The 22,468-nt window shown below is 45.5% G+C and overlaps 1 protein-coding gene across 18 annotated transcripts in view; it reads right to left on the bottom strand.

Moving 5' to 3' along the window:
- LOC100123078 (octopamine receptor beta-2R) overlaps window positions 1-22,468 on the bottom strand; it is a 176,998-nt gene that overhangs the window by 30,065 nt on the left and 124,465 nt on the right. For 14 of the 18 annotated variants that reach the window (XM_031931273.2, XM_031931274.2, XM_031931267.2 and 11 more), the window contains one exon: window positions 13,519-13,553. The gene's annotated coding sequence lies outside the window, so the exon portion shown is untranslated. Of the gene's footprint in view, window positions 1-4,216; window positions 4,263-13,518; window positions 13,554-22,468 lie in introns of all 18 variants that reach the window. The other 4 variants (XM_032600553.1, XM_032600554.1, XM_032600556.1 and 1 more) reach the window with 1 other exon arrangement.

Genomic DNA, 22,468 nt, shown 5'->3' with positions numbered 1-22,468 from the left:
ATACGAATCCTGTTTATTACCACATAACAATTGTGCTATTCGATTCGACCGACGAATACAGCGGCGTAGGACGTTTCACTCTATTATTTAACGAAGGTACGTTCCAACTTCTCTCGCGAAGAATTTCTACCGCATCAGAATAAATATTTCAAGAAATAGCTCGAGTCTATAAAAAAAGTTCAATTTCCCAAAAACCCCTACTCCCGGACAGTGACGAGCCACTTATCCTCTATCTCAATTTATCACTCTCGGAAAAATCGTGTAAACATCCAGCCAACCCGTCCAAAAACTACCAGACGTACGATTTCCTTCGCCGCACACATCACACGCGTACACCCACGTAAACTCCCCGGCTGATGCAGCAGCGGCAGTAGTATATCGGATGCATGTTTTACGCGGCGTCAAAAACGCGCCTCGTAAAAATCCCGCGTCTGGCTCTCTCGCGGTGAGCTTCTCAGAATTGCGAGAGAGCCGTTGCATAATTGACGGGCCGGTTTGGGGAAACTGAAGAGCTTCTTTTTAGCTGGCGCGTTGATTGTTGGGAGGCGAAATTAAAATGGGGTCGGTTTCAGCCTGCCGCAAATGGGTAAAACTAATTTTCTTTTTCAGAGGACGCACGTCCGCCGAGAGTGGAATCAACGAGAGCTTTTAGAAAGCACTCGTTTTATCATGGCCACTAAATAAATGGGGGAAAAGTTTATAATTTTCTTCGAATCCATTCGATACCGGTTTGTGAATTTTTTATCCAAATGTACACATATGCAGCCGCAGTAGTATCCGCGATATTAATTTGTTAATGTGTCAATATATGCGGTGGCGCTATTTTCTATCAAACTAATTGAACGTGTAACGATATAACCGCGCGTTCCATCCGTAATATATAATATCATATTCGAGCAATTATTATAATTAATCAAGCGGCTTATATTGTTACGCGCCGAAGCAATTTAAACTTTTTCGCTAATTAGGTTACGCTGCTCTCGCCGAAGTACTTATACACAGTTCGCCGCAAGGAGCTTACGCAAGCCCGCGATTTCGTCCTATATAATAATGCACATCAATCGCGCTCGCGCGCGGGAAAAACCAAGGCGTCAAATTAATTGTATCTTGCGTAAACGGACCGAGGCGATTCCCGCGTTAAAAGAGATTGTATAAAATTGTTCATTCGAAAAATGAAAGTGCGATCGCTGATGTTCGATTTAGTGTGTATGCATATCGGTGAATTGAACTCCGACGGAGCAAGAATGCATCTTCAAGAGATCGATAGACACACGTGCGGTAAATAAATAAACGGACGCTAACGAATTTCGCGAGAGCGCATTCCCAGAGAGCAACGAGCATAACGCGGAAACCTTGAGAGATGCGTAATTGAATAATGTCCCTCTCTCCCTCTCTCTCTCTCTCTCTCTCTCTCTCTCTCTCTCTCTCTTACGTAAGGACGCGTGCATACAATACACATACACACATACATATAGTCGAACGTAAATATGACTGGAGCAGCAGCAGCAGCAACAGCTGTGGAGATTTCATATAATAGCGGCCGTGTGTGCTGCCGCTGATTAATGGGAGATAGTGCGTGCAGCAAATTTTCGGCCCATGTATGTGTGTGTGTGTGTGTGTGTATGTGTGTAATGAATCATTTAAGCGGCCTGTAATGCGAAAGTTTGAGGCTGTTGCTGCACTTGTGCTGCTGTTCTATCTCTCGCCCCTGTTAATGAGAAGAAATGACCGTCAGTGTGTACACTGGGAGAGAAGAGAATTTTGCCGCGAAAGTTTTCGGGAATAATTGAATTTTGCTGCGAGAGCGCGATGGTAATTGAACGTTGATGCTGTAGGCTTCTGATGTATATTCGTTGCTCCGTGGGAAGTATTTGGCCTGAATTTCGCTCCTAAAAGTTTTTTTTTTTAGAAATCATCACCGTCGCTTCGACCCACTGAAATTACGAGTAAAATTAACAATGCGCCGAATTGTGCACTTACGCGCCGTCGGGACCACTACTACACAGCCATCGCGGCGATGATTAACGAGCGCGCGCGGACCCGCCTTTCCTCGAGGCCTCGGTCGAGGTTCGTCTCGCCGTGCACTTGCACTTGTTGCTCGCTTTTCTACGCCAATGCGAACGTTTTTTATTTCTCGTCGAGATTGAGAAAACCGAGGAGATTGTAACTCGTGGTGTTATTTCAATTTCGGCGCGAAGTTCCAATTCTCAGAGTCGTTAAAAGCTTGCGGGAATAATTTACGGTTATACATTAACGCCGATGTGTTTGACAAAATTAATTAATGCTCTGCAGTTGCAGCAGGGTATTGAATTCAACGTGTGGGCTGCAGAGCGACAAAGTTACAATGATGTATAGCGCAGTGTCTATCTGCAGAATATAATTATTATAAACGCATATAGTTGATCGATTTTCCAAGCTATCTTTAATTAATTAGAAGAAGTGTAGGGTGGATTATGCATCGATGCAATCAAAAGAAATATTTACTAATTAATCAGAATATAATTCGTATGGATCAAATGTTATCGTAATTACAGCAAGGATACGCGGTAACAAACGAACGCGTATAATACCCATGTAATAATTAAACTACTTTACACACCGGTCGCCGCGATAAGGATCTATTTATACCGGCGCTTATATAATTACGCAATATAATTGTGAAAATCGCACGTTTCCTGTTATTAAACGCGTCGTACACACCCACGTATTTCGGCTATTATACGACTCCGCTGATTCATCCATCTTTCATCCACACAATGTCACTTTTCGCTTTTGTACACACACGTGTCCTTTCACCGACATACTCGTCTTTATGTGCCTGTCGTTTTCAGCGACGCATACAATGCTCTACTGCGTCGTTTCCCTTCCAAACGACTTCTCCTTTTTTCCTGTTTGTGTAATAAACGCGCGCGGAGATATCTTGTTTACGAAAAATTTTCGCGGGATAAACGTTTCGCAACGCAACGAAGGAAGAAAAGAAATTCGAGTCGGCCGATATCTCTTAATAGCGATCGTTATGCCCACGTGAGAACGACTTTCGCGAGGGACGAAAAAAGAATATATACACTTGCGGTCAGGTGTATAATGTGTATCCATACGAATACACGCGTTGCTTCGATCGTTGTTATGACAGCTAAGTTGCGAGTAATATGTTTACAATAATCGAGCCATAATCACGGTGCAATTTCAAAGCAGTAAAAACAAAAACGCACGACCTTCCGCAATCTCTAACGAAAATCCATACAGTATGACTTCCCAAGGCTGAGCAATCTTCGTTATGCCTACACCTCGAATTTCACAGCGCAGGGCTATCCGAAAATTATCGAATCCTTATCGGTAATTCGCCTGATTACAGCGAAGGTTATACGAAAATCGCGTGTGGCAAAAATGCAGCCGCATGCGAGAGAGTAAAAGTCCTTGACGTCGAGCGCGAAAAGAGAGAAGCTACAAAATGTCAATCGGCGCGCATCTCTCTCTCTCTCTCTCTCTCTCTCTCTCTCTCTCTCGGAAGTCGCGCATACACTCTCTGGCGCCGACATTTTGGCCGCCTCAAGGCCAAGGCATTAGCCGAGGCTGTAATAACGTCTGAAAGAGTGAGTGATTGTCGATGGGCTATATGCATCGTGTCTACTGATTTCGGGATTATTCGCAGCTTCTGCTAGACTCTATTTTCGTTGTGCGCATTACCATTGTTATTGTTATTATTATTCTCGAAGTAAGCGGTTGAAAATTCAGCGGGAAATCGAAGCAAAGCGGTATCCGTTATTATACGCCGGGCGAATCGAGTGACAGTGAGGGATGTGAAAATAATCGTCGTCGGCTCGTCATCTCTCGGACAAGCTCTCTCCTGGCGATTGCGTAACGAGGCGGTGGGATTTTTCATTGCGCGCGTCCGCGTGTCCCGTGCGGGTTTGAAAGCTTTCTTCTGTCGTTTTTCTTTTGTTTTTGGAGCGGACCCAAAATCACCGAGGTGACGAGCGAGCCTAGATTTTTTATTTGTGCGCATGACCGAGTGCTCTCTCGCGGCTGCGGTATTTTTTATTTGAGGCTGCTGCTGCGATATTCTCGTGACACGGGTTTGAAAAAACAAACGGTGTTTATTCGTTGCGCATTGCGGAGAGACGAAATTGTTCGAGGATGTGTCGTTTTTTTATTTATTTATTTTGGGTTATGAATACACGGCGAGGAGATTTTCGAGCGACAGTAAGAGACTTACGCAAGGCGGAGGATTTTGGGTCTCGGCGATGGCGTTGGCGACTCACCTGGAACAGAAATAATGGATAACGTGTCAGATAAAATTTTCTATTGTCGCGCGGCGATAAAAGCGATAACCATCAACCGCGCGGTCGAGTATTGAAGTAATGCGTCGCTGGACTTCATACCGAAGTCTGTATATATAAAATTAAAATTGAATCAACGCGCATCAACGTTTCCGAGAATCGCACTTCAGAATTCGAGCCACGCAGATAGCGAGGAAACAAAAGTTACAGCACAATTTCTGTCGCTAACTTCATTAGCTCTCATCAGGACATCCTGAGCAAACTCAGCATCTCGAGGACGAACACTTTTCGCTCTGCCGCAGCTCGACAATGCATCATCAAAAATAAATTTAATTTAATTCGTGTAATTCAGCAGCTGCTCCAGAATTATTTACATTACCTCATTTAATAATGAACCGCTCGGGTTTTTACGCCCTCGACACGTGTCGCCGTACACCAGTCGCAGCCATGAGTATATATATATATATATATATATATATATATATATATATATATATATATATATATATATATATCTGTATCGGTGTGTCACGCGACTTTCCCTCCCCCTTCTTCCTTCATCCTCCCTTGGAGAGCTTTATTGTTCGGCGACGTTCGCTTTATCGAGAGGAGCGATAAATTATTTCGACGCAGTTCGCGAGAGGCTATATATGCGCTTTTATTGTGCGGGGCATTCTTTAAGGAAATTTTTCCGCCTGGTAATTTATGGGGGATTGGAAAAAATTTATCGGCCAAAGTTCTTCTTTTTTTTCTTCTGTCTTTCTCCTGAAAGTTTCACAGCCGAGAAAATCTACCAAAGCAAAAGTCGCTCATCGCGGCACATATCGCGTAACGATTTCTTCAAGCCTATGTCGCTCGGTTTCCTCGACCGCAGCATATACGTATCTGTCCTTGCGCAAGAGCAGCTCATCGTGGTCGTCGAGTGGAGAATGAAAATAAAAAAGAAACGAGTGTATAGAGCGCGTGGAACGCGGAACGCTGAAATCCAAGACGGGAATTAGCTCTGGCGTCGAGGACTGAGAGGCGGCCGCGGCGCGATTGATAATGTTCTCCTTCGCGGCAGTAACGACAAGTGCAAGGCCGTTGCGCAATTGTCGCCGTCGTCTCCGGAGAGAAGAACCGTTTAATGGACGATTAACCGAGAGCGCACTCTCGGCTGTGTATATAGCGTATGTGTGTAAAATATATAGCTGTGAGCTGTGTACGACCTTCGATGATGACGATCAATTGCTGCTGGAGTGCATTTCTCTCTCTCTCTCTCTCTCTCTCTCTCTCTCTCTCTCTCTCGTGTATGTGTTATGTACGCGTGTGTGAGAAGAGATTGACTCTGTGATGAATTTTGAAAAAGGGACGATTTTTATAACATTTATATCTCTAAACGTCTCGAGAGTGACAGAAATATTTTGGTTCGAATAGGTCAGTGGAATCTGCAGTACAGATAAAGAAAAAAAATATATAGCTGGCTTTTCACGTCACTTTTCAGAAATTGATTTGCCACCACAAACACACATACATATGTACGTCGATTGTAACGAGAAGCGCAGGAGATACTCCGCCACGGCGACAACTTTTATCCGAAGGAATGTCGAGTCGCGTTCAATTGGACGTGCGCTTTAATGAACGCGTGTTTTGCGCAAAACAGTGTACACCGTCGCGTGATGAACGAGCCGCGCTTTTATTAGCGAGGATTCGACGGCGATGTTTTTTGTCAGCGAGCGCGGGAAAATTGAAAAGGACGGATTTTCGGCGATTTTTTTTTTTAATCTTTACCCAAATTGATGACGGTTGATGGAACGAATGCGCAGTTTTCGCGAATAAAGTATTGCAAAGGCATTTACACAAAGCGAACGAAATCGACGATAACGTACGCGCGGATCATTCTCCAGGAATGTACGCGTGTTTGCCGGAAATATATGTGGCATCGCAGGACTTATTTATAAGCGGTGAATCGACTATTTCATTTATTTCCGCGGGATATGAGAAACATTTCCATTAACGGCATTTTTCCCGCGCTTTTTTTTATAAGTTAATGGTTCGAAAACATTTCGCTGACGGATATTCGCGATAACGAAACTCTTTCACGCTCTGATTAATGAACTAAAATTTGAAAAAAAAACAGATGCGATTTCGAAAAATCGTCGCCCTCAATCCCTTCAAAAAACCTCGAAAAACCCCTCGATCGAAATTTTCAGCGTAAATCATAACTCTATACCAACAACACGACGCGTAGGCGCGTCGACAGCCGGCCAAAAAGCTAAACAAAGGGATACAGAGACAAACAAATCAATCACCGACCACCCACGTACACGCAAACCGCTTCGGTTGGTCCACCTTAATAAGAGGCTTTTCTAATCCTGCCATTGTATTTACGCACGCACGCACACGCACACGGAGATGAATAGTATAGAGAGTAAAGCTCGCGTCGATCGAATGGAAAGCCGGAGCTGCGTACGGGGCACATAAAAAATGGAGGAAGAGCAAACGTCAAGCGGATCCGGGCAATAATAGCTAAGGAGCGTAATTTATGGGGCAAACATATATTTCCGATATCGATGTGTGCTCGAGAAAAATACCCTGTTATGATTTTTTTTTTTCGTTATTTTTTCGCCGTGTGCTGATTAGCATAAAGCGACTAACGCATCGGTATTGTTTCGGAATTACACGTCGTTTAATCCGAAAGTAATACCGTTATGCAGGGGGACATACGATTATTGACTGGCGCAGCGCGAGCTGAACGAGATTTGCCATACTCCGCTGATTCTCGACAATTTAACACGCGGACGATGTGTTTGACGAGTTAACGCAATTGTCGCATTAAACCATTGTAAAGCCTATTATTTCCCCGATGTAGCTCTCTTTTCGATTTGAATTCGACGTACCTTCCACGAATGTCTGGTCCGACCGAACGGCTGATCCATCATCAGAGCTCGTCCATACCAGGGAATAATTCAAAATCATCGCCAGCCCCCTTTTTCGCTGAAAAAGAAGGCTCTTCGGTGAACCGCGCTGCAATTTGTCTGCCACGAAGCATCATCTTTCCATATATACATAACAAGACCCTTGAGTCTCTTTGCATGAGGGGCGCGTTATAATCGCCAGCGACGGCGTGATCGATCAAACAAATGAATAAAGCGATCGGCGCGTAAACAAACGAGATAGAGGGCTAGGTTGAATCTCGACAGATCAAGTGGCGCCTACTATTCACATCAGCAGTGTGTGCGTGCAGAGAAATCGATTTAGAGAATCCCCCGCGCGCGGACGAACGCACTTGAATAAACAAGTCGAGAGAGATCAGCTTGCTTTAGGGAGAAGTGCAGTGTTTATACGTGCTTGAAATAATCGTCTTGATTCGCGTTTCTAGATACAGTGGGGCTGTTGTGTAGAGGCAATTTTAGAATTTTCGAGCTACGTTCGTTAACCTGAAAAAGCCTTGATACAATTTTCATCCACTGCACGTCCAAGAATCATAACTTACGCCCTCGTGTGTGACATCATTCTTTCTCTCCGATTGATTCGGCCGAAGGTTAAGGATACGGTGACATCACACAGCAACAATCGTTGATCCGGAGGTCAGCCATACGTCACGCCGTGGGCTTCTTAGGCTGTTTATTTACTCGCGACTGTTATGCGCCTCTTCAGACCCCTGCAGTAGCGGCTCTGTGTGTTTGTACCGGGGGGCAAATGTGTCGAGCCGTTTCTCGAGCTTTTGGGAAAGGCAAAGAGTTAATTAACCTCCCTTCTCCACTTCTGCGTGAGCTTTATTTGAAATGTGAGCTTCTGGGGATATTCGCTGTGATACGTGCTATAGCTCTTTCCCTCTGGGGCGCAAATCTTTATAAATGCGTTTGTTGTTGTTTTTCATCTTTTCTCGTGATTATTGAAACTTTGGAACAACGCAATAATCGAGTGATTCTCGAAATATAACCCGGAGAAATTAATCACCCCAAGTGTATGTACGTAACGATGATCGAAACATATTTCACGAAAAATCCTTTAGACCCTCGCGCGCGCGGAGGGATAACAGAATTTCCCCGTAATATAGAAAGATTAGGGATGGCTCCTCGGGGACTACGAATTCACGTCGGTTCCGCAAGCTCTGCTGACGTCACGAAACGTGCCAAACGAGGAAGGGCTACTTGACCATCAGCGATTGTTGATTCCGAGGGTGTACTACTGCTACTTACGGCCACTTGCGTCATTGTTTATTTACGTGATCCGAGAAGCTTCTCGAGTTTTTTGAAAAGAAAAAGCTCGCGCGCGCTTCGTTGATAGACGAAAGTACACGCAGATAGCGCGAGGTACTGGAGGCTGTATAATTATACTTAGGAGCACTTAACTTGATGTAACCTTTCTAATGAATTGACTAAATTAATACACTTCTCGCTCGTAGTCTTTCAGCGCGCACTAGAACGTATATATAGTTATAGGAAGAAGACCTTGGCCCTTTTACCCGGGTAACTTTCCGTTCTCTAATTTTTTATACACAGCATCCCTCGCTCTCGAACGGACGTCGAGATAGACACAGAAGAAGACAAATCCTTTCCCTTAGCAGGAATACATCTCCGTCTCTCGTCGTTGCTGCTCACTTAGCTGCGCACCACGTTACCCCCTGCTTCCTTTGTACTATTCCATCATCCCATGTGTCTGGACTATAGGTTACACATTGAATAAAAATTGATCGTCGTGTTACACAACATTGCCGCGTATACACCGAAAAATTTTTTTCCTCATATACTCCATCCATCGATCTCCGAGAGCGGAGAGGAAAAAAAAAATCTTCGACGCGCCTTCCTAATTCCCGCACATCGCGATCGCTTTTTCCGCCTCGACGCGTCTTTAAAATTACACAAAGTGGCCCCAATAAATTGCAGAGATTTGCCTCGTTTCTCTCCATCTATCACACCTCGTGTATATGTATATATACATCGGTTATATTCGTCGCGGGCCGGTGATCCTCGTCCCCAGCGCTCGTCAAATGCTCCTCATTCGTGCGCAAACCCACTTGTCACATTACGGCTCGACTATGATGAGCCTTTGTGGCTGAATGGGTCTTATAGCGCGTCGGTTTAATTGCTGCAAACGCGCGAGGAAGCGTTTAATTGGTTCGCCGTGTGTCTTTTGGTCGATACTTTTGGAGGCTTGTTAGAGAGAGGGCGGAAAAATTGATCGAGTTATTAAAGGCCGAAGCGGAATTCGAATCGAAGTAGGCGATCATTTCGGACGTAGACACGCGTACACGATCGATATACATATCAGCGATGTACTGAGCGTAATGTGAAATTTCGAATATCGGGAGGGGGTATACGTATACAGAGGGCGCTTTGTTTAGGAATTCAGAGCCTGGTAAAGTTACGAGCTTGCTACCGCGCTAATGTCGTTTCCCGAGTAGTTAATCAAGTATTGATGGCCAAATCGATAATATCCAGCTCTTACGCAGCCCTGAACCTACGAGTACTATATTTTCCTCGTGGAAGTGTATCACCCAAGCCCGATTATAATATCCAACGGGTACATTGAGTTTTTTTCCGAAAACTCCAAGTCAAACGCATAAAAAGGACGACAGTGAGCTACTCTCGCCTGAAAGCGAGTAACTATTCATACACGCGGTCGGCTATATAGATGGAACTCTCCGAAACTAAACTGCCGCGTGTAGAGGGGGCAGATGTGCACGCATACGCTAACGGACGGTCGCTTTGGCTTCGGCTTTCATAAATAAACACGGCGATTTCGGGTTTGACGATTATGCGCTCACGGCTCCTTCTTTACGGCTCTAAACCGATGGCAGAGTTTGTTTTCGCGAGCCGGCCACTGACCGAGCGTTTAATTGACTGTATAGGTATCTGGCCTTTTATTTAATTTTCCCTTTTTCGAGCTCTTCGCGCAGGTGATTAATTGAACGGCCGATTCGGGACTGACTGATCGATTGGCTATTATCGGAATAAGAGATTCGGATTGATGTAGGGCCGAGATCCTGGGCTCTTTTCAAAGGCTTCCGCGTTTTTCTTTTTCGATGAAAAAGAAGGGTTCGCCTTTCTTTTAACGGCTCGGCGAATCCCTGAAATCGGCCTCGACGTCTCTCGAATCTCGTCTCTCTTGACCCAGAAGCGACTTATGAACAACGGAGAAGAATAAATTCGACTTTCTCGTGTATACACGCACGCTTATAGATAGCTGAATTGGCAAAAAACGGCATATAGGCTCAGCTCGCCGCACGAGCCCCAGCAAAAAATTCTAGCGCGCATAAACCGAGGCTCTCTCTCTCTCGGGTCATAAATCATCTTTAAGCGGCTTCGAAGGCACGTTCGGTTATGCGCCAGTGATATTTCGATCGATTTTCCCGTCCTGTAGAGGCACTCGATCGCTGCTTCAAGCTGTCGATCTTAATAGACGAGCACATCGCGGGACGTGCAGCTGCTGCATCGCGATGAAAATGAAGTTTGCGGCCCCGCGGGGATTCGCTCGTTTGTACCTGTCTGGTTGCTTGCATACCGATATGCTGCGCGTAAACGTTTGAATTGTTCCAAAAACCTTAGTCCATTGTTAGCCTGCGGAACGCGTTTAGAGAAGAAAAAAAAAAGAAGTTTACTCCTCGATATAGGCGATGCTCGTTGGGCATCGAGCCGTAAAGAAGAAAGTTTACGTCGATCGATTCGGCCTCACGTAGATGAATGCGCACACCGAGTGTGTAAATTTCATACCCCTATTTACATTGCAGCTCTATATGCAGTATACTCGGGCGTATATTTCCCTCGACAAGGTATACACCGCAGACGCACGCGTTCGAAAGCCATCAAAGAAAAATCTCCCCCCCCCCCCCCCGTGAAGCCATCTGAGGTATTACACAACAATCCGACCGCCGTGTGTACCGCGGGGACTTTGATTCAGCGAATAGATTCCGCGAATGTCGATACAGCGTTCCGCGGAATTTCTCAAGCAGCTCAGGAGGGGGAAAGCGTCTTTGAGCCGAACAACAATCTCTCGCAGTATCAAAGTCGGAAAGTCGCTTGATTAACTCGATTTTGATTACCTCGTCTCGCAGACTATGTCTTAAACTTCCTCTCTGGCAGGGCCGGATTCTAGCGGAGCAATTACGTTGCCGAACTTTGTTGCCCCCTGTTTGATGGTAAATTGAACGCTCGCGCAGGTCAGGAGTCGAGAGGGAGAATGAACAGCCAGCGCAGATATGCCAATCGACTGGATGCAGTCGATTTACAGCGCGATTGTTGTTGCCTAATCGACGCTTCGATGTATACAAAAGTTAAGGTTTAATTTTCACGATGAAATGATTCAACGACGAATTTAATTATCTAGGGAGAGATGAAAATCTCGAAGGTGCAGCCTCGCGCGAGAGTTTGCGCTAGAAAACTGCCAAAGTCAATAATACAGCGAGCTGCCAGGGGCGTCTCGAGATGTTTACTGACATTTTTATCAAAGAGAAAACGCGCACACGCGCCTCGTTGAAAGATCCACGAAACTCGTGAATTCGTGATGCTCGTTAGCTAGTAAAGGCTGCGATTTGAAGTGACTATAGCCGTATGTGTGATGCTTTTAAGGCGCTTATAGCTACAAATGTAATATTGACGGACGAAGGCGAGAGTTGACAAATACGGCATAAAAATGGGCGCAGTAGGCCTTTTGGCACTTATACTCTAATAACGCGAGAGAAATGAGCGAGAAAAACTATGAGCTATAACGCTCGCGAGGGAATTACGCTTCCTGGGAGCTTTCCCCCCTATAGCGCAGGTATGGGTATCTATCACGAACTAGTTTGGAATTAAAATTTCATGCTACTGCTTTCCTTTATTAGAGGGTTCGATATCGATGCCCCGCGCGTGTGCGTGTGTATAATTGAGTGCGGCTTTTGGACTGCCGAATCGAATAGCTCTTTTTTTCTAGTGAAAATACAAAAAGAGAAACTTAAGGTAGTAAAGTGTCGGGTCATTTTTCTCCGTGTTATCGAGTGCACGACTACGAATTATAACCCTAGAACAATTTTGAGAATACATAACATTCATGTTACACCAGCGCTATCTCGCGTCAAAAATCTGCTCCCGAAAAAGAAAAGAAATGAAAAGCCTCAGCTACTCTGCCCCGGCTTATCTCCGGCTTGTAATTTATCGACTAGCGCCACACAGACACACACACACACACATATAGTCTCTCTCTCTCTCTCTCGCCAAGGCCCTTCTCGAATCAAAGACCCGCTAATTTCCATTTTCATACAACCGCAGTAGAACAGCGGCTCTACTCGATCTGGCCGAGAAAAAAAGCAGCGAAAATCCCTTGGCTTTTTCCCTCTCCGCTATGTACTTTATCCCACGCGTCGATCTCAATCGGGCCGATGATTAATTCAGCATAGATCTCATGAAAGATGCAGTAGCGGCGAGTCGCGCGCGGTCGAAAGTATAAGTATTCCTTGACCTTTGACGAGCCGCGGCCACCGCCGCGGGGAGAAAGGCTAGACGTCGTCCGTGGCGAGCCAAGGACCTTTTACTTTTCCTTAGCTCGGGAGTAATTAGCGGCTCGTTCTCTCTCTCTCTCTCTCTCTCTCTCTCTCTCTCTCTCTCTCTCTCTCTGCGGGTTGAATCTACGGACGCCGGGCCATCGATTTTCCCCGCCATAAATTGCGCTTCATAAATTCTGCTTTTATTCTCTTCCTTAAGATTCTCGCTCGTTCTTGGGGGCGGCTCTTTTTTTCGAGGGCATATACAGAGTGCGTAGGGCGATGTTAAACAGCCGAGATTAATAATTATTAGCTCGAGGGGGGGTGAAATAGCGAGAGATCCCGGATTTGATGTTCGAGAGAAAGAGAGAGAGAGAGAGAGAGAGAGAGAGAGAGAGAGAGGACTCGGTGATTTCTTTAACTCTGATCCATTTTTATCGTTACGACGGTGTTTTCGTTGCGACCGCGCGGGGACGGTATCGATTTTTCGCATACGCGTGCGTCCTTTCCTTTCAAACAATTATTCCCCTATCCGTAAGCGTTACATTGGTACATTTAGGAGTGAGAGAGGAAATTTAGCCTAAAATATTCCACCTAAAAATTCATCCCCGAGATCTTCGCTGAACTTTCCGAGTTCCTTCCTTTCTCTACGGATATGTACGAACGCGTGGGAGGCCGGATGGGAAAATCGCGCTTTACGACGTTAATTTCCCCTCGGAGTGTAGTAAAGTGGCTATCGCTGCGCTCGGTGGACGGGGTGACGCTTTGTAAAAATAATTGTTAGTAAGTTGTTACCTTTTAGAAGCTTGACGAGCGTGTCAGCAGACGATCTGTAACAGAGAAGAAATTCAACGTTAGAAAAGAAACATTTGAAATTTTGAGCAGTAATCTACGAGTGAAACGTTCGTGAAAGCGCTGAATCGGCAAAGGAAAGAGTATCAGACACAGAGAGCGTCGGATAACGAAGTGTCGAAAACTCGCGCGGAGAAAAGGGTCGAGGCAGACTTTTTTTCTTTCTTTCACGAGAGCGCTCTCTCTCTTTATTAACAAATCTGCTTTTACGAATCGATCCCTTGTCGAGAGAGCATCAGCAGCAGCAGCGTCGGCAACTGCTTTTCAATTTCGTCCGCGAGAGATAAAATCGCTCGATTCTCTCTCGCACAAGGCAAAAATTTATAGTGCACTAAAATCGTTCGGCTATACGCCGATTGACATAACGCGTTTATCGCCAAAGAACGCGAGGAAGGCACAGGGACACCATCGATTTTCTTCCAAGCTCCGTCTCTCTCTCTCTTTCTCATCCTCTACACCGATGCAGTATGAGCTGGTTGCTTGTATCGTTTTTTTCGAACCGATGGAAGCACGTTTCAGCGGTCGATTAGAATTGATAGAATCTATATCTGCGCTCGGAGGAATGTCCTTCGGCGTTGTTTCCTCGATCGAATTACCGAGAAAACCAGGCGATGAAATCTCGTTCTTTTTCTTACTTCCTCGACGCGCTGCAGAGAGTATAATGAAATTCGGTATGGAAAACTCGTTTCGCATACGCACAAGAGCCAAAAGGGAACTGCAGTTGTGTTGGCTTTACCGTAGAGCAGTACTTTATGAAGCTTAAAACTAAGAGCAAGACTGCCTTCCTAAATACCAAGCACACTCGAGCAAAACCGAAACATTACGAGTCCAACTTTGGCGCATCGCGACACTCGATCCACTGCTTGTACATATCAAATTTCTCGAACTTGGCGTAACCCAAAACTCCGGCGTCGTTGCGGCGCTTCTTCCTACTACACTATATACCTCGATCACAGCAGTAGCCGCGGAGCAGACGGATACACCAATAATGAATTCCTCGCGCGACGAGTCAGCCTTATAAAACCTATAGCGCGTCGCGGCCCCATTTTTCTCGGATCCGATTCCCCAAAGGGAAATTCCCGGTGCAGCGCCGGCTGCTTTACGAGGCGAGACTCGACCGTAAATTCAGTCGAGAAGAAAGTCCGGCTGCGAAAAATGCAGCTAATTGTGCAGGATCGACTCTGAGTTTCTGCAGCTGAACCGAAAAGCCGAGCGAATTCGGTGAAATATAAACTCCTTCGCGTATTATGCAACGCGTAGCTATTTACGTAACTATCGTATGTCTGGAATCCTCCGCTTTAAAAATAAAAAAAAGTACACCATTGGATCGCCACGCAGCTTCAAAAAGTGCATCCAGCGGCTCTCTTATCTCGTCTCTCTCTCGTAAAAAACGCGCCGTCGACGCGCCGTCAACTTTTTCACTTCTCTGGTTCAGCTCCCCCGACGCTGCAGACTTTTGACGCCGGAATACGGGAGCTTTCAGGCCGAGCAACGACGACGACGACGACGGGGCGATTTATATGCGGCGAATCTTTATCGAACCGTCGGCCCCGATGCAGCAGCTCTCTCGCACGAAATTTCTTTCGGGAGGATTTACGAGTGGTATCGGTAATAAATAGGGATCGGGAGCGAGAGCTTTGCGAGCTGCATAGAATGAAAGCTAGAGACGCGCGCCGAGGAACGTGTATACGCGCGCGCGCGTGTGTGTGTGTATTGGGAGAGATTTTAAGTAATAGGTGGTTTCTAGCGCAGTTGCTTTGTATGAATATAGTGTTGCCGTGGGATGTGTATACAGCTCGTGATGAATAGGAATTCGCCGCTGATAAGAATGATTTGTGAGCGAGAAAATGCTCCGCTGCGGCAAAGGACGCGTGATGTATACTTTATTTTCGGATGCTGATGGACCTTTTCACACGGCCGTCTTTTCGTAAGCTTCGCAAGTTTTATTGCGTGTGTCTCTTTCGCGCTTGGAAAAAATAATTAACGTATCACCGTCCATTAAGTCTCGCTTCCAGTATATCACCGCGGAAAAAAACGCGCAAGAAGAAATAGCCCAGCTCTCCCTCGACGAGTGTATTACTCGAGCCGTCACATTAAACGAGGCTCGCGCGGAGCTCTCATATCGGGAATCCCTAATCTCGGTCGGGTGATCTCCAGGAGGGAGAGAGACGTTCGCGATTAACTGGATGGAGTGCTCTCGATAAGGCTTGACGAATGAACGCCGGACCAAGAAAAAGCGGAGAGCTGTATGGGAAAAAGCTGCCTTTATCTCTGTATAAAGCATAGGTGACAGTTTTCGCGGATACGCTGCGCTCGAAAATGTCAGTTTTTCTTGTTTTCTCTTGAAGGTCGTTGCTTTTTCTTTTTCTCGCATACGCGCGGATAATTACGAGGTTCTGAACTGCGCACACGTGGCGGGACCATCATTCTAACCCTCCCGTATTTTAACAGCCGTCGACTTTCGCTGCGCGAAGATTGTTGAGGCAAGCCCGGGGAGAAGCTCGTTACCAGAGCTTTTAGGGCCTGCTCGCCGGGATTTTATGGCTGCTCTGATAGATTTCCCGGCTATAATTACTCGCGACCTCCGCTATTCCTCAACCGAATCATCAACTGTATACGAGTCAAATTATTTATATTCCAAACCGTCTATCGATCGTAAAAGTCGTGGCCCCGTTTGTTTTGTTGGAAATTGGAGCTAGAGTTCGAATGTTTGGAAATACAGTAAAACCGATCACCGCTACGGTTTCCAAATCAATATACACGCGAATACGCAACGCAAAGCCGACTAATAACTTCCGCGAAATCTAATCAAAAAGCCGATGCAAAATTTTACATTCCCCCCAATATATAGGCAGAACGTTGCGTGTATTTCGACCTCCAATACACGCTGTACATTGCCCGAGCGTTAAAGTCGATTAAAGTGTTCGAAGAGCGTTTTACGGATGAACTTTTATAGCGTCTTACTCACTTTACCCAGAAAATATGCGGAGGATTGAATTATGATTCACGTGTCTTACGCGCGCTGCACATGTTTCTCCCGATCGCTCGAGGATCTCCGGTTACTGATAAAATTTGCAAACTCGACGCGCGGACGGTTAATCTCGCGTTAACAAGTTTAGCCGTGCTCGTGTGTAATCAGTTACGACGTTTTCCGGAAAAACTTTGCTCGAAAAGCGGCGCATAAAGAAAGATTGTACGCGTTCTCAACTTTCGCCGTATAAGTTCGTGATAAAAGTAATTCAACTTTTAATTTCACTCTCTCAAAATTTTCAACTCATCGCATCGCGCCCGTCAAATTCTCAGCTATATACTCGCGCAGATTTCAAGTTCACCGAGTCACGTGAGAGATATAACCTCAATTGGGGGTCAACCGCGAGGCTCGCGCGGAAGAAGAATGAAAAAGCTCGTGCAGCAGGCCGCGGCAGCGACAACAACAGCCGACCGGAAAAATATAAGCGTCGCCGGAGCTTGCACAAGCTTCGCGGAAACTCTCTCGCGGGTCAGGGTCAACCGCAGCCACCACTAGTTCGCGGAATTGGCAAGCTCGATGATCGTCCGCGTGGGCGCGGGAACCCGGATGGATATAATAGGGGGAGAGTGAAAGTCGTATAGCTGCCGGGTGAGATAAGGACAGAGGAGTGTGGAGAGCTTTTTCTTAAATAATTCGAAAGACTCATTCGCGTTGTATACTTTCAGAGGATAAACGAAGGTAACGCGATACATTATTCTTTTTTATCTTGCAGTGGAGGGAAAAAGAGAGAATTGAGTCGAGGTATCTCTTTTTGTGTCGGACGATCCCAGAAAATGAGTACAGAGGACCGAAAATTGTGAGAGAAAATAAATGAACGAGCTAGAGCGCGAGAAAGAGTTTAAACCGCTATCTCTCTGCAGGCCAAGTGATTCTCGAGGCATTTTTCTATTTTCTCATCTGCTACTTCTACTATACTCCTCCAGTCCGTCCGTCTTCGCGTCTTTATTCCTATTTTCTTCATCATCGTTTCTTCTCCGCGCCGTATCCATTAGCCTTTTACTGTTACGGCTTTCGGCTGGTGCAATCGAGCTAAATTATACTCCCGCGCGTTGAAGCTTTTATATTTTTTAAATTACGCCCCATCGGAATAATTTCCCCATTATGCCAGGCAGTCGAGCTTCGCGTTAGTTTTTGGCACGAGCTTTCGCGTAGAGAAAGAGTTCGAGCTTAGAAATTCCCGCGTTTTACGCTCCTCAAAATGATTATTTTCAAGGTATAATTAAGGGGTAATTTATAGCGGCGTATTTTAAGGTTAAGTGCCGCTCTCTCTCTCTCTCTCTCACTTGCTGCTGAGACGGTAATTAAATCGCTATTTCGCCTTTCGCGCGAAGACACGGAAAAATTTTCTGCTCGGATTCCTCTGCAGCAGCTCTCTCTCTCTCTCTCTCTCTCTCTCTCTCTCTCTCTCTCTCTCGCCTTAACGAATAATTAACTTTTAATTAATCGACCGCGGCTATTTTTCAATCTTGTTCACCTGCACCGTTCGTTTCTTGTTTTCTAATTTTCCGTCTCGCTGCGGATTCTTCTTCTTCGCTTTCTCATATTGCTCGCGTTGATTATTCTCTTGTTGCTGCTGCCCGTCGCCTTTTCCAGTTACGCGAATTGCATTACATCCTTTGTTGATCCGAGTAAACTAATTAAAAAGTCGAGATCCGTCTCGAATTATCATTCATTTGCTTTCCATAATGAAGCCGGCTGCGTGCGTGTATTGAAATGTTCTCTCCTTTATACAAAATAAATCAAGTTTAATTAATCGCTGCAGCGACTGATGAAAAGTTTCGTAGGACGATTATACAAACATAACTTGGACTGATTACACGGAAGATGATCAAGGAGGTTTCAATTTAATTAACAGTAGGAATATAAACCTTTATCTGTAATTCAAGCAACGCACTTTGCACAAATCAGCGGTGACGTCGTCTCTCGATTCAATATCGCTTTCATTTTTCCGTGAGAATATTACGCCGTCGCCTCTGCTCTCCTCAGTATTAATTCTACCTGAATGGCTTTAATGGACGATTCCGAGCAGACTAATAAAGTCTTTTCATCTCTCTCGGTTTATTTTACTTTCAATTAGGATCCCGCCTTATCTCTCGAGGCGCGAAATCTAAATTCTAAATTCGCGCGGCGATTAAACTTTTATGGACTGTAATACCACTGCCGCCGGCGCTAAGTTATCACCTCTCGCGGAATAAAAGCGAGCGCGGCAGCTTCCGTCTCGGCGCAAAGTTGTACACGTAATTCCCAGACCTTGAGCCGCGGTAATTCCGTATCTCCGATCGCCTATCGATCCGAATCGAAGCGTCGAGGATCTGCTCGATCATTTATGCCGAGACGACAATAGCTCGGACGAAAATATAAAAATCGATTCGGCCCGCGCGTCACCCCGTCGAGAAATTAGCTCGGGCTGCAGCTGATAATATAAAAGCGCGATGATTTGAAGAAGAAGAAAAAAAAAATAACGCGTATACAGCCTTGGAGGGAAGAAGTACACACTCGGCACTTCACACGCGGCGGCGGCTGCAGTGCAGCAGTAGCGCGGAAATTAATTACCGGGACAAGAGCCGCTGTCGTGCGAGCGCGGATTTAATGCTCCGCAGACGCGCTTCCGTGCGGCGCACAAGTGCAGCGCGAAAACTTTGAAGATGAATTAGCCAGACGCGAGAGAGTCGGCTTTGGCTTTTGTAAATAATATTATACGTACAGGTTCTGGTTTCTGTTGTCGTCGCCTATTATTTCACCTTCGCGACTGGAGAGGAATAAGCCAAAGCGGGTATTTCGGGCGCTTGCTCAAGTTCGGCGCGTTGGCCGTCGGCCACACATCACTTTAATGACGGGAACATCGCTCAGCGCGGGCACCGAGTTTTAATGCGATTTTGGCAAGTGCGGATCTTTCTCCCGCCTTCACGCACACACACACAGACACCTGGATGAGGTTTACAGTTGATCCCTCTGACTTTTGACGGCGCTGGAAAGGGTTCGGAGTTACACCTCGCGTGAGAACTTGTAATGAGGTTCTTTTTCTTCAAAAATAATTTGTATTTTAGATTTTCTCGTTTCATACCCGACAAATTGCGGGAGATCAGACGAGGCGCGTGACAGATTGTCTCCGCGTGCGCTTTCGAAACGGACCAGCTCTCTCTCTCTCTCTCTCTCTCTCTCTCTCTCTCTCTCTCTCTGTCTCTCTCGAGCGATACTTTTGCCGAGGTTGATGCCTCATGCGTGACTTTTCCGCTATTTTTTGCCTCCCTCTGTTTATAGCCTAACGACGCACGGCCGACGGTTTTGATTTTCGCTGTATTGAAATGGTTTTTTTCGCGAAATTCGTTGTAAAAACTGTTTTACTACAAAGCGATAAAACGCGATCGTTCGCTGGTATGATAATACTCGGAATATTCAGCGAGCGGCCAGCTCAAAGTTCAAGATCAATGTCTAAAGCACACACGCTCGCGAGCGGCTCGATTTAATCTCGCAACATCATCTCTGGAGGAAAGTCGGAAAAAACCTCGTAAAAATAAAGCAAACAGTAGTTCACCCACACACACACGGTTTGTAGTTGAGCAAACACATCGCTGTCTATCTCCACACTGGGGTCATTTGACTCGCTGGGCAAACAAACGTATATACTCACTTCCCTCGCCCCCGCACACACATGCACCGTAATCGAGCTATTATAACAATGCCTCTGACTTGAATCGCATCAGGCAACTTTTTTCGACAAGTCAGTCGCGTCTCGCGAAATGAAAAATCCGCGATATTTGTAGCAGAAAGTTTTAATCCTGCGCCGGCGAATTAGTCGGCCACTATTGATTAGCCACGAAAGAGAGAAAAGGTGTAGGGTGGAGGATCGGAGTTTGGCACGACGCCCGAAATTTCGAGCCCACGCAAGCTCCGATATATATATATATATATATACACACATATATATATATATATATATATATATATATATATATATATATATATATATATATATATATACACACAGCGAGCCGCAGGATCCTAAGCGAATTATGGTCGACCGCCGTCGAGAAAGTCGGATATAGGGCTGCGGAAAGTCGATCTTCGGCCGAGCCGGGTTATGATTGTGATATCCGATGTCTGCGATGCGGCCTTTTTGGTATTTTATATTATATATACTACCGAAGGGAGTGGGTCTCTTAAAATGATATTTAAATAGTAGCGGCAGCCCTACGGGAGCTGATGCAGCCCTAACGAAAATAAATGTTCCTCGCCGACTCCCAGGAGGCTATGAACCGAAAGGAAGAGAGCCGCGTTATGATCGTTAGCGTTAACGCTTCGGATGTGCTCTCTTATGAAAGACGCGATTATGGATGGCTCCTACACATGAAGAGGGACTCGATCGGAGCCTTGTGTTTTCCTCGGAATAACGCTTCTTTTCACGATCCACACTCGTATGTAAATTTTCGTGGATTTTTCAAGCCCACGTGTATGGGAGCTACCGTGCGCGATGAAAAAACGCCCGCTAAGATAAGAGCCTAACTCATAAAGTCCGAAAATAGAACTTTTCGCAACTATAAACTTAATAAGATTCCGTCGCCCGCCCGTTGTGTGTTTTTTTCTATCTCGCGACATCAAACACGCGAGAGACGACGAATTTTATCATTCTATTCTCGTCGTATATTAGCGGCGATAAAACGACGTGATTCATTACGGTCACACAAGAGTGAGAGAAGATCAAAGCACTCCTTGCCTTCTTTTTTCGTCGGATTATATTTATCGGGCGTTGACGGCCAAGTGTAAAAATACGCGCTTTTGTTCCCGAACCTTTGCGCTGTATAGTAGTGTGTTGAAGAAAAGAAGTCGTAAAAGCCGCGCTATTAACTGGCCTTTCCAATCGAGGATTTCTATCGAGAGAGAGAGAGAGAGAGAGAGAGAGAGAGAGAGAGAGAGAGAGAGAGAGAGAGAGAGAACCTTTGAGCTGATTTACCACGTAAACAAATTTCACGCATCGCAACGATTCCGTAATACGTTTATTTTTTTAACCTATAAACCCGAAGTGAAAAGTGTCACACACACATACACACACACACAGACGGCAATCACTCTCGGAACTGTGTTAAAATCCGATTGTGTGTTTGCTCGATAATACGCTTCGCCAACAAATCGTAAATCCTCGGCAAACAAACCCTCATAATGACTGATAAATAGACGCCTAGTGCCTCTCGGCTTTGGAAAATCAAACAGCAGAGAGCCGAGAGTCATCGTACAATCGCTCCGCGATTTTCATTTGCGTATGCGCTTACAATATACGCACACATACATGCGATCGCTTGGATGCGTTTCCGCTGTCGAGCTTGATTAAAAAGCTCTTCTATACATAAACCATGAATTGAAAATTTTTCAAGGGTTAATTAGTTTTTCCAGTGAAATCGAGCGTTGCGTCCCGTTCGGCTTTTAATTAGGACGTGCCGATCTCGCGATACGCGACATATAATACACTCGCCCCCGCAGCGTGTAATGAATATTTATGAATATAGGAGAGTATTTTCTCTCGATTACCATCGGAGTTATTAAAGCTCGACTCGGCGTGATTCGTCCTAAAAAAGGATTTAGTAGACTAGCGACGTTGCCCTGTTGGCGGGATAATCAAGCCTGTTAATAAGAGCGTACATTAATGCTAATAGCCAAAATTTGCCAGTAGTAGAGCAGCGCGATACCGGTGCTAATGAAGGAACCAACCGCAATTCTTTCGTCGGTCGGATTGTTTCACCTCGCCTGTGCGGCCAGACTTTAACTGGGCGAGTTCCAAGAAAATGTTCAGCGGTGGTTTTCTCGACGCAAAAATTAAATCAAATATTTTCGAATGAACGAGCGGAAATTTACCTTTCGATTTTTTTT

Source organism: Nasonia vitripennis, chromosome 5, assembly GCF_009193385.2.
Source record: "Nasonia vitripennis strain AsymCx chromosome 5, Nvit_psr_1.1, whole genome shotgun sequence".
NCBI lineage: Eukaryota > Metazoa > Arthropoda > Insecta > Hymenoptera > Pteromalidae > Nasonia > Nasonia vitripennis.
This window is presented reverse-complemented; position numbering and strand designations above follow the sequence as displayed.